Consider the following 18,396-nt stretch of genomic DNA (forward strand, 5'->3'; position numbering starts at 1 on the left):
AAAGGATTTAACTTTGTAAATGTTGTGAGAGACTTGCTTGTTAGTTTGACTTCACTTGCAGCATTTTGGCTCTGAATGTTTATGAAATTTGGCAGTCCTAAAAATACTACCAAAATGTCATGCTGTTTTTAGATATGCTGTACAACGCCGTCTTACGCTTACCAAGGCTGCTTTTATTTGACAAAAATACAGTAAAAACAGTTTAAAAATTTCCATTTTAAGATATTCTAATCCTGTGGTGGCAAAGCTGAATTTTCAGCATCATTACACCAGTATACAGTGTCACATGATCCTTCAGAAATGTGATCTTTCAAATATGCTGATTTGGTGCTCAAAAATCATTTCTTCTTGTTATCATTGTTGAAAACAGATGTGTTGCTTATTATTTTTGTGGAAACTGTGATACATATTTTTTTCAGGATCTTTTGATGAATAGATGCGAATGCAAAAGAACAGCATTTATTTGAAATAAAAATCGATTGTAACATTAAAAAGGTCTTTATGGTCCCCTTTGATCAATTTAATGTGTTAAATAAAACAAGTAAAATAAATGAATGAACAAATAACCTTACTGACCTCAAACAGCAGTGTAGATATAGTACTATGGATGGATGGATGGATGGATGAGGGTAAGCAAGAAACAGAGAGACCCCAGGCGCAGCCTTAAAAGGAGACGTAAGTGACTTGTGGTTTTTGCGGGCAATATTTCTTCATCAGCCTTAACTGGAGCAGACAGGCCACAATTATCTGGATTTATGCTTTTCTTCAGAAATATGAACAAGCTACAGTCATTTCAGCACTGCAGTGATGATAACACCAAATCTAATCAGAGACAGCAAAATGGATTTTAAAAGCCTGTTGCTGTAATGCTTCCACTCATAACCAACCATTTCAACCACATGCTTAACTTAATTCCCCTCAGAGAGACAGGCTGCCCAGAGAGGTCTGAAATATAACCGGGTCCTATAAAGGGACTCTTTCTCTGCATTTAACAGGCAGAAGGACACTTCAATTTAGTCGTATGATGGGATGAATTACAGACTGTGAGAGAATAACAAACAATGCAGAAATTTCATTATGGTTTCCCACGATAACTGAATTATGGAGGACAAAACTCCAACAGATAAAAAGATGGAGAAGATGGATTGATGGGGAGCAGTATGTTGGTTATTGACAGGGAAATATATGGTAGTTCTTGGGATTCTTGGACACACTGATGTTATTCACCTAATGCTCAACATGTAGGCACTATATTTTGGATAAAAACAGCCAGTGAGAAGCACGCATGAGTAACTATGATGGATTTACATACAGCAAAATAACTTTCAGTTAAAATATATATAGAAGCAACCAGACACATACATGCGTTTGCATGTTCTCAAGTATCCAAAATAGAACAAACATCTCTCACTGACTCACATTCTTGCTGTGATGTCTCCACACCTTATATTCTCAGATGGAAAGGTTGCCAAATTGTGCGTAATTACTGTATTGAGCTGATATGAAATATCAAATGGTGGGTTCAATAGCTCTCATGGTGGGTGAAAAGTCACTGTACATTTGATGAGCTCATAAATCAATACAAGAAAAAACAGCAGTTAAGCATCCAACAGAAGCTATTAAATCACTTAGCTGGATATTAAGTCAGGCTATGTCAGCTGCCAATACTTTTTAACACCTCCTGCTAAGCAAGCAGTATAAGACCGGTGCTGATTGCTTCAACTTTTACACATACTGAAATATTCACCGTGGCACAGTGTGCTGTCACAACACTGGCAAAGAAGAGATGATTATGTGCTATATCACAGGGTGAAAAGGAAAAGAAAGAGAGAAAGAAAGAGAAAGAAAGAAGAGAGAGGTGGGATTTATTAAGTGAGATTTTCATAATTGGTTTCTTTCGTGGATATACAAACTTTGAATGTGTAGACTTTTCATGGATCTGTGGGAAATACATCACAAATACACACAGGCATTTAGATGCTCTTTAAAGCTTTGATTTAAGTTGGACTAAAGCTATAATTCAGCTTTTTAAAATGTCATGTAAAGTAGGGTTGGGTTGAAAATATTTTCTTTTAATATATATCTTATTTTAATCGATTCTCATCTTGATGAACCGATATCGATTCTTAATGCCGCCTTCATATGCTATCGGAAATGTCCTTCTTCCCACTTGTGAAGAATGAGCTTGTCACGGTCAAGTGCTTTGTTGCTGGAAAGAATAGGAATCATGAAGGACACCTGGTTTATTCTAATCACAAGAATCAACCTTTTATGGTGTGTTTCATTTAGGCCCCATGTAGGAACTTTTAACTGGAATCGTAGTGAAACAGTAGTAAAATATTGTTTATGAGTACTTCTGTTTGTCTGTTACTCACACAGTGGTGCACACAGTACTATCTAACCTCTATTTGTGGACATATTTGGCATTATCTGTGCAAAATACTGCTTTTTTATGTATTCTGAAAAAAGCAAGCACAACAAAGGTTTGTCTGGATGCGTCCATCTTAGTTTTTCGACCTCTGCACTGTAATGCGGTCACCTTGGGTGTGACGTCATTCCCAGCTCCTATACGTCCTTCTTCCGAGGTAAATGGAGCACAACATTAAGGCCGTTCACACCAAGGATGATAACTATAACGATACATTCATACCATAGTTCTAAAACTACACCGATACCCCTTTTCCCAGTACAATACTTTGATTTTTGGTACTCGCCGATACCAATACATGTATTTTTAAATATACTAGGCAGAGAAACCAAAAGAATATAAAACATATTTGTTGATTAAATTTTTTTAGCAAATATTTATTCCCTTTAGTTATTTTCCCGCTTAATTATGATTGTTAAAATGTATTGTGCAAGCCTTTGTTACTTTCACTGTTCTTTCTTTTGCTCTATACAATTTTATCTTTATTTAGAGCTGCTTTAGCAGGGCTCAGTGTTAAGGATTTTTTTCTACTGGCCTGGTTGGGTCAGTGGTTCAAATGTTTAGATACCAGTGAAATACCACAATTCTCTATTACAATTTTGATACTACATCAAAAACTACTAGCCTAATTAATGTAAATTAAAACATTACTAAAGACTGGTAAAAAGTAAGTGATCAAATAAGAACAAGTAATCAAATTACAAATAGCACAAATAAATACAATAGAACAAAGATACAAATGAAATAAACAGTGCTTTTCAGGTTTTTTGGGTGGTTTTAATTTGAATAAAGTAATCAAATGTAAAATAACACTGCATAGTCTTTACTGTATAAATTAAATATAGATTAATCTTTATTAAAGTTTCATAAGTCATTCAGTCAAGAGCAGTGAGTGATTTCTTTGTCCTTTGTGGTTTGATTAACATTAAAAACACAGCAGCAGGTTTATTACGCTGCTGTCCCTTTAAGACTGAATGCTCGCTATTGCTAGCCTTTAAGTTTTCATCAACGTACAGGTTATGAAGTTTATTCTAGTTGTAGCTATGTGGGTGCTTAGTTTTTTCTGTTATTTGGCCTGCTATGCAGTATGCACTATTTAAGACAGTATTGGCTCCGTCGTTGCCGATGGCCTCGTGGTCAGCGCGCCGACATGTAGCGCCGTTGTGCTCGGGCGGCCCGAGTTCGAGTCCCGGCTCGTGGACCTTTCCCAATCCCGTCCCCCGTCTCTCTCCCACCTCGCTTCCTGTCAACTCTCTACTGTCCTGTCACAATAAAAGGCACAAATTGCCAGAAAAACAATATATACAAAAATAAATAAATAAAAAAAATACAGTATTGGCTGCGACTTGACTGCAAATGCTATACAAGACACTTCTCTGCCTCTCAAATACATAAAACATAAGACTTTTAGACTTAAACGCTGTACTTATTCAAACAACCAGTTCTTTATCTACCTTTGCATTGCCTACAAGCAGAAACGCTCCAAAATGTGTGTTGCACTTCATTCACGATAGAGCGGGATGGAGTTATGAGGTTTGATTGACAGTTTGAGGAGCCAATGGAGTCGCAGATAGACATAAAGGGTGACCAATAGTATGATTTAGTGGGGGAAAAAGACGAAATACGGATATAAGAGGTTTCTGCCTCACCAAACAGTTGATGGCTACCATTAATATCCATAGTATGGGAAGAAAATACTATGGAAGTCAATGGGGCCCATCAACTGTTTGGTTACCGACATTCAAAATAATCTTCTTTTGTGTTCAGCAGAAGAAAGAAATTCATACAGGTTTGGAACAACTTGAGGGTGGGTAAATGATGACATAATTTTCATTTTCGGGGAACATGATTAACACACATCACAACAAAATCTGATGAGAAAATGTGATGAGAAAATCTGTAGAACCATCAAGATAATTTGAACTTTACCTAGGATTGTTGGAAGGGGAGAATTCGCGCAAAATTGTCCCGATTATCTTGCAGTTTGTGGGTGCCTTAAATCACACCGCGAACGATTCCAAATTAGAAGAGATAAGCAAACATTATTTTAGCAGTTAACAAGCTAACGTTATAGATCAAATCTGAGCTAAGTATATTAGATATGTAAAACGGGATGTCCTCATTCAACTAAATACAAATTATTATCATAGCGTTACTACTCATTATAATAGCGATAAGTGTTACCACTCCTCAGCTACTGTACAACATTGTATTATGAATAATCGTCCGTCTGACTGGATATTTTCGCTTCAGCTGGTGTTAAGGTTTTTAGTCTTCAAGGTTTAAATTATTCAAATTATGTAAATGATACATATATCTGTAATCTACCTCATCAGACAATGATTTATCAGGGAAATGTTACTGGGGCACAACAAAACTTTAATGGGGCTTGCGGCCCAGTTAAAAGGGTCTAGCCATGCCCCTGGTAAATGCTTTAGTCCGACTGAAATCGTACCAGCACAACCACCCAGATAATGTGATTGTAACACAGCTTTGTTCATCATGTTTACGTTAATAATCAAACTACAACTGGTATTGTGCACTTGCTCCAAAAAACAGAGGTGACGCGCAATGTATATTTAATACTTGAAATATTTGATTGTGCATTGTGGATATACTTAGACTGTAGTAGTTCAATTATGAAAAACCCATTGTAGCCTGGTTATAAACGTAAACACATGTTGTGTTCAGCAACTGAATCATATCAATCATAATTGTGCTAGATGTAATCAATCTTACCCACAGTGCATTGGGGTCAGGTAGGAAACACATTCTCATTTACAATCAATTACACCTCATCAGAGAGAGAGAGAGAGAAAGAAAGAAAGAAAAGAGGGAGGATGAGCGAGTGAGAGAAAGATAAAGAAGGATGGGGTAAGGATGTTTCTCGCTCTACCTCTATAAATACCAGCAGGAGGGCCTTGGCCTGCAGATCAATGCAGTGCAGTTCTTCTGTCAGAGCTGTAATGGTGTAATGGCAGCTGGCTCTCTCATTGCTAACGATCAATAGCCCGTCTCTCCTGGCCTCAGACCGGGGGACACGGTGTTTGTGTGTGAGGTGCTGGATTGGGGTTAAATGACAACCACAGGGCTCCTGACTAGATTTTAGCCTTGTTCTACCTGGTGACCCCTACCGGCTTTACCCCACCTCCGTCTGCACAGGGCTGAGCAGAAGAGCACCTGCATCTCCACAAATACAGACTGAATGACAAAACAATTTACTTTAATTCGGTAAGCAGCTATACACATGCTGTTTTATTTAATATTTAATAACATTGAATCATTTTATTATTTTGTTTATTTCAGTGCATCCATGAAAACCACTCTGCTCACAAGGCATTCTTCCTCAATTTGGCCAATTATTGCCCACAGTGAGTCAGTTCACTTTGCACTTGCAATCTTGAGTTTCACCCTCTTTGCCTTCCTTTTAACTATTTGCCTATTATCACTAATATGGAGAACATCTCTAAACCTGAGCCAGAATGAATGATGTTTGAAGACAAACATTGGTAATGCATTCAATAAGACAGAGAGCAAGAGAGTGGGGCTGAATAAAGGTAGCATTAACCAAACATTTCTATGGACAGATAAACACACTCTTTGACAAACTGATACACAAAGTGGCACAGCCCTTTCTTTGATAGACAGAAAGGTACACATACTTGCACGCACACACATAGACACGGGTGACAATGGTAGACCTTTTAAAAGCCTGACAAAACAGATTTTACAATAACGCAAAAAGTTATGCGTGTGTATATATTGTATACACTAGTGTTGTAATGTACGGTTAAATTGATCAAAAGTGACAGTAAAGACATTTATAATCTTACAAAAGATTTCTATTTAAATCAATTCTGTTCTTTTGAACTTTCTATTCATCAAAAATCTTGAAAAAGTATCATAGTTTCCACAAAAATATAAGCAAAACATTACGTTTTCAACATGAATAATAACGAGACCTGTTTCTTGAGCACCAAATCAGCATAATGATATCTCTTACTATATTATTTTTACTGTATTTTCAGCAAATAAATGCCAAACATATATAACATGTTAACATGATATATTTTTAGTTATAAAAATATATTTGGTCCTTTTTGCATTCTCATTATTTATTAGTTAAATCATGACAAATTATTGCTTTAGTTCGACTGAACAACATTTTTAAAACAACATTTAAAGTGCTTGTAAACAAACTTTCTGAGAAAAACACACACACACACACACACACACACACACACACACACACACACACACACACACACACACACACACACACACACACACACACACATTGGAGACTAAATTTGCTCTAAAAGATAACAAGACATCCAGATTACACCAAATGTAAAAAGGTCTTTTTTTTCTTTTTCTTTTTGTGAACACGTGTAGTACGAACATTTAGTAACACTCACGAAATAGCTGGCACATTCCTAAAGGATAAAAATACGCATATGTGTGCTAGTGTACTGTCCAGCAGCGTGTGCTCATGGTCTAAACCACTCTGCTGCTTTGGGAACTAATGAAGTTTTTTCTCACTGGTGTCACCTTTCCAGAATAACACACTCATAGACTATTTTCTCTCCCTTCATTATAATGATGTACAGCTCACTGAGTTTGCCACAATATCCTTTTAATCCATAAACAAACACACATCGTCTTTGCTACTACCATCACTCTCATGTTCTTACAGCTCTACTAACACCCCCTGTGCTACAAGAGAGAGATAGAGAGCGTGAGCGAGTGTGTGTGTGTGTGTGTGTGTGTGTGTGTCAGGAGTGGTTCTGCAGTGCTCTCTCAACAGCATGTGGACCACCGCGGTGAGTGGGATGACACTTTAGTGTGTGTGTGTGTGTGTATGTGTGTGTTTTGAGTGAGTAGGGGTTAAAGTGACACACTTCCAGTCAACAGGTCCTAGTACAGTGTTCAAATAACTTATCCTGCTAACAAGTGTGTGAAACAGACAGTGTGAATGCGTGTGTACGTATGTGTAACTAAGTGTGTGTGAAAGATTTAAAAGTGTCAGAATGACTGAGGGGGGGAAGGGGGTAGCAAAAAGTAATAAAGAGGAACGGCAAACAGTGTGTCCACTGACAATAACAACAGTCGTCCTTTTATTATGATTTAAAGAAGTTTTATTAGGAATGATAAACATAGGGTTTCATAGCAAGAAATTAGAAAATATATAATAATTAATTAATTGATACTTTTATCAAAGGTAGTGAATATAAACTGAAAATGGTTTTGTAGTGTGTAGTTGAGTATGCAGTAACCAGGTCTGTATGTCTCTACGGCAAGGCAGCATTTGCTGACTCTGTACATTGTCAGGACTTTTCTTTTTCTTTTCAGGAATTCTGACAGTTTTAATTCTCTATTTAGGGACAGACAACATTCTAATTTACTCCATTTAGTTGTAGCTTTTGTGAAATGCTTGAACTTTTTTGTGCTTAATAATTAGACTGTCCAGTTGAGTTTTTATTATGAAAATGTTCTGGGTCTCTGTCTCATACGCCGTGAGAGTGATGCGTGTGTGTGTGTGTGTGTGTGTCCTGTCATTGTCATTAATTTGCGATAAAAGCAACAAGCTTTTGTCACCTTTAAACTGCAAAGTTGTATCTGTATCTGACAGTTGGCATAAATGCATTAACACAGGAATTACAAATGTAGAAATTACAGTATAAAATTGTTTTAATTATGAATGTTAATGATTCAGTTATGAATGAAACAATTAATGAGAACATGAAATTATCAATAAAAATTCTGTTCTTAATTTTTTTTTTAATTATTATTATTACTGCATGATATTTACACAGAACCAAAGCAGAAAATGACCTGCCTTAAGGAGATGATATACTTTATTCAAAAGTGTTTGACAATTCTTAAAACTTCAGCAATCATTATTCATGAAAGTCAAAAATCAATTAAATTAATTAGAATTGCATTTAAAATTGCTGCAGTGCACACATGAAAAATAAATCTGATTCAGGGCTAGTAAAACATAATATAGCTCAATAGCCAAGGTAGAGCCTGTTCAGAGTTAGCCACTATGTATAACAATTTTATTATTATCGTATTTATAATCTTGCTTAGAAGAGTAAGGTTTTATTGCTACAGTCCTAAGACTCTCTGGATGTGATTTAGTGGGAATTTTTTTTAATTAATTTACATATTTATGAACGATTATACATATATATATATATATATATATATATATATATTTATATATATATATATATATATATATATATATATATATATATATATATATATATATATATATATATATATATATATATACTACCACAGCATCATTATCTGCAGCTCATCTATTTTTTTTTTCAGCTCTTGTTCTCGCGAACCGAGCATTTGTTAAACCTACACATCTCATACCAGCTTACGCACGCATACAGTGTTCTCTTCAGCTCGTTAAACCTCACACAATATTTATTTTTGGTCTTACTATTGAGGCTATATTCTGTTGGGTAGGCCTATTCTATCTAAAAAAAGTAAAATAAAAAAATAATAATAACACGAGTCGTTTTATTATGTATGATGTGTGTATTGCACTCAAATGAGAACTCTTATCTACTAATTACCTGCTATTCCTCTCACATCTGCATTCCAGCATCTCTCCTTCACACAAACACGCACACACGCACATTAATGAAGCTTTCTCCCCGGACGTTATATTTGAATTAACTGAGCATCAGTCATAGCTGATCAAAAGATAAACGGCACCGGGGATCTCTCGTGCCTTTATGGAAATTCGCTCTTGATCTCGGTCTTTTCGAACGCGCACGTGAACGGCTGGAGAAACGAGTCGCGCTCCCATGTGCTGCCACTAGGAGGCGTTGCACTCCAGTCCACAGCATAACTTTAACTACGAATTCAACAGCGTGTTTTTTTTAGGTTTCACACACATGCACTCTCAAATGTCGAGTGAGACTTGCTTTAGACATAGAATTAATTTATGTATGTATTTATTATTATTATTTTTAAACAAAGAGCTTTAATGTCAGGAGAGGGTTCTGTCTATCGGCCGTGTGTCCAATCTCACATAGCTGAGAGGATACAGCTAATGTCATTTTAAATCTGCAGTGCAGACAGATGTCATTGTCAGATGGGAATGTGCTTAACTTCGAGAAAAGACAAATAACATATCACTTTAAATCAAATAAAGGGTTATTCTGCACAGTGAGTGAAATTTCTGGGTTTGTAGGACAAACAGTAATTCAGTTTCAGTTCACCTGTGCTGATTTTATTCGGCTTCAGTTTTGTGGGTGAAAACCAAAATTATATATTACCTATTTGTGTATTAAATAAAATACATGCATCACAATATTTGTTTAAAATATGTTTTAATTTAAACAATTCATTTTTGTAAATAGACTAAAAGATGATTATTGGTCAAATGTACATTTACAGCCATTTAAAAAAATTAATAAGAATGTAGAAGAAGTGCAAAAAAAGACTATGGTCATTATGTCTTTCGCTTAATATAATGTAGGTATTTAAAGCTAATAGCCTATAAACTGCATAATATAATGCAAAAGACATTGACAATTGCACGATTAAAAAAAAATATATATATTTGTAAAAAAAAAAAAAAATTGTAATTGAGTTTTTTTATTGATTCTTTACGGTGTTCCTTCACCTAGGTTTGTGGGATTTTTATTTTAGAGGTAGTGAATGGAGTAATGGCAGAGGAATGGCAGGGCGGATACATGGCCAATTTCAGCACAATTACACTTAGTTGACCTCCCTTCTAGGGCAATTTACACGACTCCCAAAGTGTATGCATGTTTATGCAAGACTGGCATGATGGGTACAAAACCCCTAGAGTCCATTTGTGTGCATGTGTGTGTGTGCACGTGTGTGTGTGTGTGCGCGTTGTGCAGGTTTCCTGCTTGAATGTCGTCAAAAAGAGGAGGGTCTTTACCGTAAATCTCTCTCTTTGTTCACAAACCAAAACACTATGAAGTTATTCTCATCAAAAAGGGTTAAATCAGTAAGAAATGTAAGTATTATACAAATCGATTAAACCTTTATTTATTTACTAAATTAAATTACATTTAACAGTGCAGCACTTTTAACCCCTCTCTCTATAATAAATCCATGACTGCTTTAAATTCAGTCTTTGCATTTATTTTAATGCCATGCCATGCATCTTGGCCTCGGATGTTTCTACTAGCTTAAATAAAATCTTGTGTAATGAAATTACACATTTCTTACACATAAGAAAACATAACATGCATACTTGTTTTAAATGATCTGGATTTATAAAAAGTGTAATTTACTTTTTTGAAATGTCATTTCCACAAAGCATGATGCAGCAATAAGGTATTAAAAACTGTTAAGGACTGAAAATCATATCCTGTTCAATTATTACTTTCGAGGACATGAATTTAAACACTTTAACATCTAGCATCTACTCATTTTGATTGCCTTTATATTTTTAAAAAAAAAAACCTGCTCTTATTCTCATTCTCTTTTTTTGCAGGATGACGTTGGGAAACAAAGGCGTGTTAATGATTTTCGGAGGCCACGGTTGAGCTGGAGAGCACTTCAAACTCAAGAGCAGGAAACACGCTGGGCTCCACAGGGTTCCCACAGGTATGAGGGTCTACAAGCACACTGCCTTACTCACAAACACAGACTCTCACATACACTCACAAACATAAAAGAAAAAAAAAAACACAATGCAGAAATGCCTTGACAAGATCATTGCATGAAAATCTGAACACATTTGAACCAATGACATATTTACCCATATTTTTCTCCCTGTTTTTTTGGAAATATCATCACATGGAGGATTTGCTTACATGCATTTTTAAATGATTTGCAGATGTTGTTACTGTTTTTTGTGATATTTTTACTGTGGTAGTGTGGGACATTATACAATCTATTTTAAATCATATATTGTTTGGTCATCCTCTCTGAAAAGAGAAGCATTATACAGTTTTTTGTTTTTGTTTTTTTGAATGAGTTTGTCTCTTCACACAGAGTAGATTAAAGGGACCCTTTTACTTAAGAATAGGATGGTAATAGCAGCTGGCTGCTGTGTGAACTTAAGCTAAAGAGTGTTAACAGCTCTGTTAATTGACCCGACCTCACTTGTAATGAAAAAGATCCATGCTGTAGCATATGGTAGCGCAAAGAATTATGGGAATCGTGGTGCAAGGCTAAGGGTGGAAATGAAGCAGAGTATATGACTGATGTCACTTTATTAGCATTGATTTTATTTTATGTATTTTGTTGCAGCTAATGATATCGATTTGTGCCATGCATATTTACGGTCCCTGTAAAAGGTTAAAGGATTATTTCAGAATTTGTGCTGTGCTTCATGGTCACCATTGCTTATAAAATGCTATTTGAGAGTGACAAATAGCTTTGAACCGGTCAAACAGAAAACAAAATTAACAGACTTATTAGTGAATTTAACATTTCATTCCGTGATAAAATACAAACAGGCCAACATTGAAATGAAAAAGGTTTAGAAAAATCTATTACGAAATAGTAATCCATTTACTATCCAACGATATAAATAGCAGCATGCATTTTAAACCCCACGGTGTAGGTGTGTGTTTGAGCTATTCTGAATCGTGTGTATGCAATGTCAGGTCCTGTTCTCCTTCGTATCGCCATGCTCTGACAGCAGGGCAGGGAACAGAGTGTTTGTTCTTATAGGATCGAACACTGGTTCACTCTCCCACATCCTGAACAGCCTCCCACCACGCTGCAGAATACCAATTAGCATGTTGACGCTAAACGCTAACCGCTCATGCTAACTTAGGCCAAAGTGCTGGGGTGTATCAGGCTGGAAGCATCTTTATGGGTCCCACAGACAAGCAACGGGCAGTACGGACTCGTTGTGTTAAGGAAAACAGTGAGGATGTAGAGTGTGAAATTTTAAGGGGGAAGCGCAAACACAGTGACTGATTGAATTAAATATATTTGTGTGATGTGTGTGTGTGCATGCATGACTCAAGACTCCAGAGATACTCAGAGAGACAGCTGACAAATACTGCCACGGTCTACATGTCACCTGACACCTGTCAATAGTCCGGGTGGGGCATGGCATTCACCTGATAATCATCAAATTATACACACAGCATGCTGCTTTCTGTTTCCTTCCTTTCATGCTTTCTCTTCCTTTTCCTCACTTCTCCCTAGCTTTCTACACACACACACTTACATATTCAATAACCTCTGATACCCTGTGGCCCAGCTGCTCTGTATGAACCTCACATTTAAAAGTGTGTGTGTGTGTGTGTGTGTGTGTGTGTGTGTGTGTGTGTGTGTGTGTGTGTGTGTTTACTGGGCGAGAGAAGAAGCCCTTACCATCACGGCTCACTGGCTCCCAATACTACCAGCATTTTTTTAACAGAGCCAAAGTGAATAGATACAATTTCAGCCGGTGTAGAGAGTGGCACAGCCAAGACAAAAGAGACAAGATCCTGCAATCTGGAGGTCGCTGACACCATCCGAACAGTAATTACTACACTTCCCAAAACACTAGCACCAGCAGCTCTACCCCTACACTCGCTCTCCAAATGCTAACCTAGGCATATTAGCAAGAACTAGAGTCCACAATGTGGCTATACTGTGAATATATGGCTCAGTGGAGATATACACGTGTGGAGATTGCTTTATAAGGAACATGTGTACTCATCAACTGGGCCCAAGGTGAGAGAGAGAGAGAGGGAGAGGGAGATGTCCATTTCAGTTGTATGCTTTGAATGAAAGAGGGGACTAAAGTAAAATTGACAGTCTCGATTCTCTGGGTTGAGCTGTGGGTCTATGAATATGTCAGAGGCATTTTGAAAAGCTATAAGTTATTGTCTGGACCGAGTAGAATTGAAGAGAATGTATGACCTAAAGTGTGTCTCGTTCTCTCTGTTTCTCTTCCTCTTTTGCACAGAATATTATTTACAATTTCTTTATGTGGTTACCCACATAATTACATATATATATATATTTTTTTTTTTCTCCATTCTATTCAGATTCATTGCTTTTATATTTGAATGTGAGATTTATTTTTCAAATTTTTTTTTATTTAAATGAAATGATTCAATATATTATTTGTTTAATTCATTATTCAAATACTGTACATTGCAATTATATTGTAATATAGATATTTTCATTTCATTATCTTCTTGTTTTGCTGGATGCCTATTCAAATATATCCAATTCCATGTTGTAAGATTTTATTGCGCTTTTATCAATATTTGGTTCATATTTGCCCCACACTACAGTATAGCAACTGTCTGTCATATATGTTGATATCATGGCTGGTGAAATGATTTAATTACCTCAGACTATCTCAGACAAAGAAAAACCTCACAGCTACAGAGAAGCTTTTAGTTGTTGTTGTGATCCATTTGTGTGGGCTATTTTCTTAGAAGTTCCACTTTGGTTTCCACAAAAACAGTGACATCCCCCAACACCAGGGCGAGCACTTAAGAAAACTTTGAAGATGAATCAATTTCTATATTATAGCAAGTCCGTAAGGGTGCTGAGCAGGAATCGAACCTCCTGCCTGCACTTCATAGCAGTCAGGCAGCATTGATGAGGTGATTGATCTTGGGATGGAAACGACGGGGAAGAGGAGAAGGATTACGCTTGTCAAACGGAGTCAATACAGTGGGTTGGATGCTCAAATGTTTGCAGTAAATCTTAAATAGTGTCTGTGAAAGCTAAAAAGCCTGAAAACGGCAGCAGAAAAATGGAAGAGCTGCTTTAGGTTTTTCTTTCTCTGCTGTCTACCTAATAAAAAACTGACAGAACTGCAAAAGTCTGAGATCACTGAGTCGTCAGAAGGGTTGTGAGTCTCAGCTAACAGATGCTCACATAAGAACGATGCTCTGAGGAGGAGTGAGACAGAAACACATCATCCTTACAGTTACTGAGTGAATGTGAAATGTGTAAGTAAGAGACCCCAACAGCGTGTCTCCTAGCCTCCAGAAAAGACCCGGTGGAGAAACGGCAGCGCTGTAATAAGTCCCCGCTGGAGTGCTGAGTGGCAGCCGCAGCAGCCGGCCATACGCCGCACCGCGCATTCATCCTCGCACGGCGTCCACCCAGTTATTTACAGCTGGCTTTTCTTTTATGGAAAAATCAAGATGTGATTGATTCAGGTTAATGTGACGGCCAGGCAGCAGCAAGCTGCATTTGAGAGCTCAGGTTAACAGAAAACACTAACTTCCATAAAGCACTACGGGGATAAATCATGCTTATTCAGGCTGGCGTGACAGCCGTTTAAGCTGTGGCAATCATCGAAAGCACCTCTGCCGCCCCTCCGCTCCGCTCCGCAAAATGTCGAGGGGGGTGTGTGGGATTTGATGGGGGACGAGGGAGGGGGCGGATGAAGGGAGACGGAGAGCGTGAGAGAGAGAGTCAGATAGAGGTAAATGAGACCGAGGGAGACAGTCATATCAACGAGCCATCAGCGAGCAGGTGCTTTACATAAGCATCTCGGTAAGCAGTAAGCAAATTCTGTTGACAAAGAAACGCAATAAAACAAAGAGGGTTTGGAAGGAAAAGACGTCCCCAGTGCATTCCTACAGCGCTGCCTCGCTCTCTCCTTCTCTCGCTTTCTCTCTCTCAGGAGCAAGATTATAGTGTTTGCTTTTATCTGTCAGAGATCAATATTTCAAACGTCCGATAAAAGAGGAAATTGAACTGGGAATAGACTGGAGTGCTGTAAAAGTACAAAGCACAATTATCAAAAAGCACTTAAAGAGCTTAATAGGATACACATATTAAAAATGCCCAAATGGATGTCTCAGAGCCATAATGAGGACTCTTCCTCATCCCTCCTCTGCCTCTCTCCACCTTCGGCTGCAAGGTGAAGCTTTTGATCATAATGCTGGCTGAGGGCAGGGGGTTTGATGGTCTGTGGGTGCGAAGCTATATGGACCCCAAGAGGCCTCATGTTTTAACATTGCACCATTAGGTCTGACAAGCTGCACACTCTGTTTATGCGCCTGCCATTATAGCCGCATGAACCCAAGATCGGGGAGGGAGATGTAGCAGACAAGGACGTGGCAGAGATGCAGACAGAATAGACAACTGAGCTGAAGCCCAGACAGGTGATGCACTCTAGCACACATGCACTGGGGTCAGGAGTTGTTTGGGATCACGGGATGGACATTTTCAACATTATTCTTTCTGTTCGTTTCATTACTGGTTCAAGATCAAGCGTACAACAAATCTCAGTCTATGCTTCAGATGATCGACGGATTTACACTCATTTGAACACCTCATCCTAGTCTATAGATGTCCCCTGACATGCAGTGGTGCGTTCTGGGTACTGGCTGTTTGACACCTGGTCTGCAGTGCATCTGGGATCATGTTTGTAGTGGTCTTCATTCACCGGCTTCATGCACACCCCCTCACACCATGTGGAAACTGTCAGAGGCCCCTTCGAAAGTGAAGGTTACACACACGCCCCTGGGATGTCTGTCGTGCTTCCCTTCTGGTCGGGGATGTAGCTGAACCCGTCTTCAAGCTATTGAATCTTCTCCGTTTAACAAAACTTACACCACTTATGGCCTTTGTGTATTGTGAAACCCAACACCACTCTGGAGGGCCGGCGTTCTGCACAAACACACCAGTGCAGAAGTCAACAAAGTCTTGCCATCTGGTAGGGATGCACGTATCCGTATCGGGCCCAATACTTCGCTTGTGTACTCGTACCCATAAAAATGCTCCAATACCAACAACCGATACCACGCAGTGTGTGAAAACAGTGTTTGTGTCCAGACAAAGGAACACTGACAACAGACAATATAATGGGGATAAAAGAGAAGTATATATTATGAAGTAAATGTATCTAATTAGTGAAATATTAAACAAAATATAGTAACTCCTATAAAGCTGTGTTGCGCAACCTGATAAGCGAAAACAGGCAGTGGGTTGAGCTTGTCGAGCGCATCCCTTTTTCACAGACATCAGTGGAAGGTTTGTAGTTCGGTCGGATATGTAAATGGAAAAGAAACGTGGCAATGGAAATGAGGCATTGAAAAGTTTGTAAGTACATCAGGAGTTTATTTAGATTAACACTTGCCTGATGGCTTATGCTACCGCTAACCCGGACGTCAAGGTCACTTCCGTGATTTGGGAAAAGCCGAAAATTTGCTATTTACTAAACAAATTAAGCCAACTAATATGATTCATATTCTTTTGGTTCCTCTACCCAATATATAAAAAAAATAATACAATGCTGCTTGCTAACTGACACAACTGGCAAAAGAGCAGAAGAAGAGACTATCTGTGCACCAACCCAAAACAAGAGTTCAGATGACATGCACGAGCTTGCTAGTTGCCTATACGCTGAGTTTCAATTAATTTTTGTGATGCGCTCCACAAGCTTCACGGAAAAAGAAACCGAAATGACATCCTTTTTGTTTTCTTTATTTTACAAAAGCACAATGTTTTTTTCTTTATTGTGACTGAACACAAATAAAAATAGACCTTTACAGTTTCGAATGAAAATGACATGTAAATGCATCGAACTCGTATCGAACCGTGACCCCCAAACCGAGGTACGTACCGAACCATGACATCTGTGTACGTTACATGTGAAAGTCTGTCACTTTTTGCATCTTTGCTGAATAAAAGTATTAATTTCTTTAAAAACACCATACTGACCCCAAACTTTTGAAAGATAATGTATATTATTATTATTATTTTATTTTATTTATTATTTTGTACCATTTTATTTTAGATATTCAGTTTTATTTATTTTATTATATATTTTCTTAAAATGTATTTTGCCTCAAACCAATCCAAACACCCCATTTTTAAACCATTAGCTTTGGCACTACCTTTTAAAGATATATAACAACTAACACAATACACATCTCAGTCAACTTACAGCCCATGTGATACTAATTTTTCTAATTTTACTGCCTGACCCTCTTTGACCTGCATTTTTTTTTCTCAGCTGTGTTTGTTTCAATTAAATTTCATTTCTCTCTGAAATGGTATGGTAAAACGGTAAACAACACAAGTACATAAAAACTAAATGGAAAAGTCATTGTAAAATATGAAAGGCACAGGAAGTGAAACATTTGCTCGGTCAGTCATTTAGCACACCTGTCCACTGCTTCTGCCCCCCTCCAGAGCGTATCATACTTTTATGTGCAGAGGAAAAGAGATGAAATAGTGTTGTAATACCCAAGCGGTGGCAAATCAATAGCATTCTAGACATAACAAGGACATTAACTTATCTTAAAGAACAGATAAAATTAGAGAGCAGTTGTAACAGAAGCGATATCATGAACATCTCTTGATTGAAACATCCTATTAGCTGAGAGCTCAGTATGATACGACAGACCATTCATTTCAGCCATATCTTAATGGCCCATCATTAGTCATATAATCAATAAGCTTCTTGATTAAGAGAACTCAAGAATGCACGTTTCATCTACAGGCATTTTTTTGCGGATCGATGACAAGGTTATCTCGCAAATGACGAGGATGCAAAAGGAGGATTATGCCCGCGCACACTCAAACACGCAGGGACACACAAATGCTGCAGAGTAAATCATGAAACACTTTGATCAGTAGGCCAGTATAACTGGAGGCAGAGCTTTTAATCGCCAGCGGTAAGTCATTAACTAAATTAGTTTTTAAAGATTTAGGATGCTCTGCAGATTTCATTCTCAGATAGGCCTGAAGTTTCATGGCTTTGAAATATCTGTAGGTTCCCATTGATGGATGAAACGCTGTTGACCGATTCCCCTATAAGTCAGGGCATTTTTCAAAGTTCCAAACAATCTTCATGCCACCTGCTAATGTCTCGGTTCCTGTCCAATCCCCTGAAGGAAGTGCACTGATTTTTCAAATTTCATTAGCTCATTAGTTGAGTAATGTAAGACTGGTGTTCAGATTTATCTAGTGCACTAACTCAATAACCTGTCCAAAGTCCTTGTCCAAGGACATTAGCCATGCAAAAAAAG

The 18,396-nt window shown here is 37.8% G+C and overlaps 1 long non-coding RNA gene across 1 annotated transcript in view; it reads left to right on the forward strand.

Annotated features, from left to right (window-relative positions):
* The first annotated feature begins 10,381 nt into the window (after positions 1-10,381).
* LOC308681037 overlaps positions 10,382-18,396 on the forward strand; it is a 37,449-nt gene continuing 29,434 nt past the window's right edge. Inside the window, exons 1-2 of the long non-coding RNA XR_014028975.1 lie at positions 10,382-10,448; positions 10,932-11,044. This is a non-coding gene — a long non-coding RNA (uncharacterized lncRNA). The remainder of the gene's footprint in view (positions 10,449-10,931; positions 11,045-18,396) is intronic.

This window comes from Scardinius erythrophthalmus (assembly GCF_964197995.2).
Source record: "Scardinius erythrophthalmus genome assembly, chromosome: 2".
Classification (NCBI taxonomy): domain Eukaryota; kingdom Metazoa; phylum Chordata; class Actinopteri; order Cypriniformes; family Leuciscidae; genus Scardinius; species Scardinius erythrophthalmus.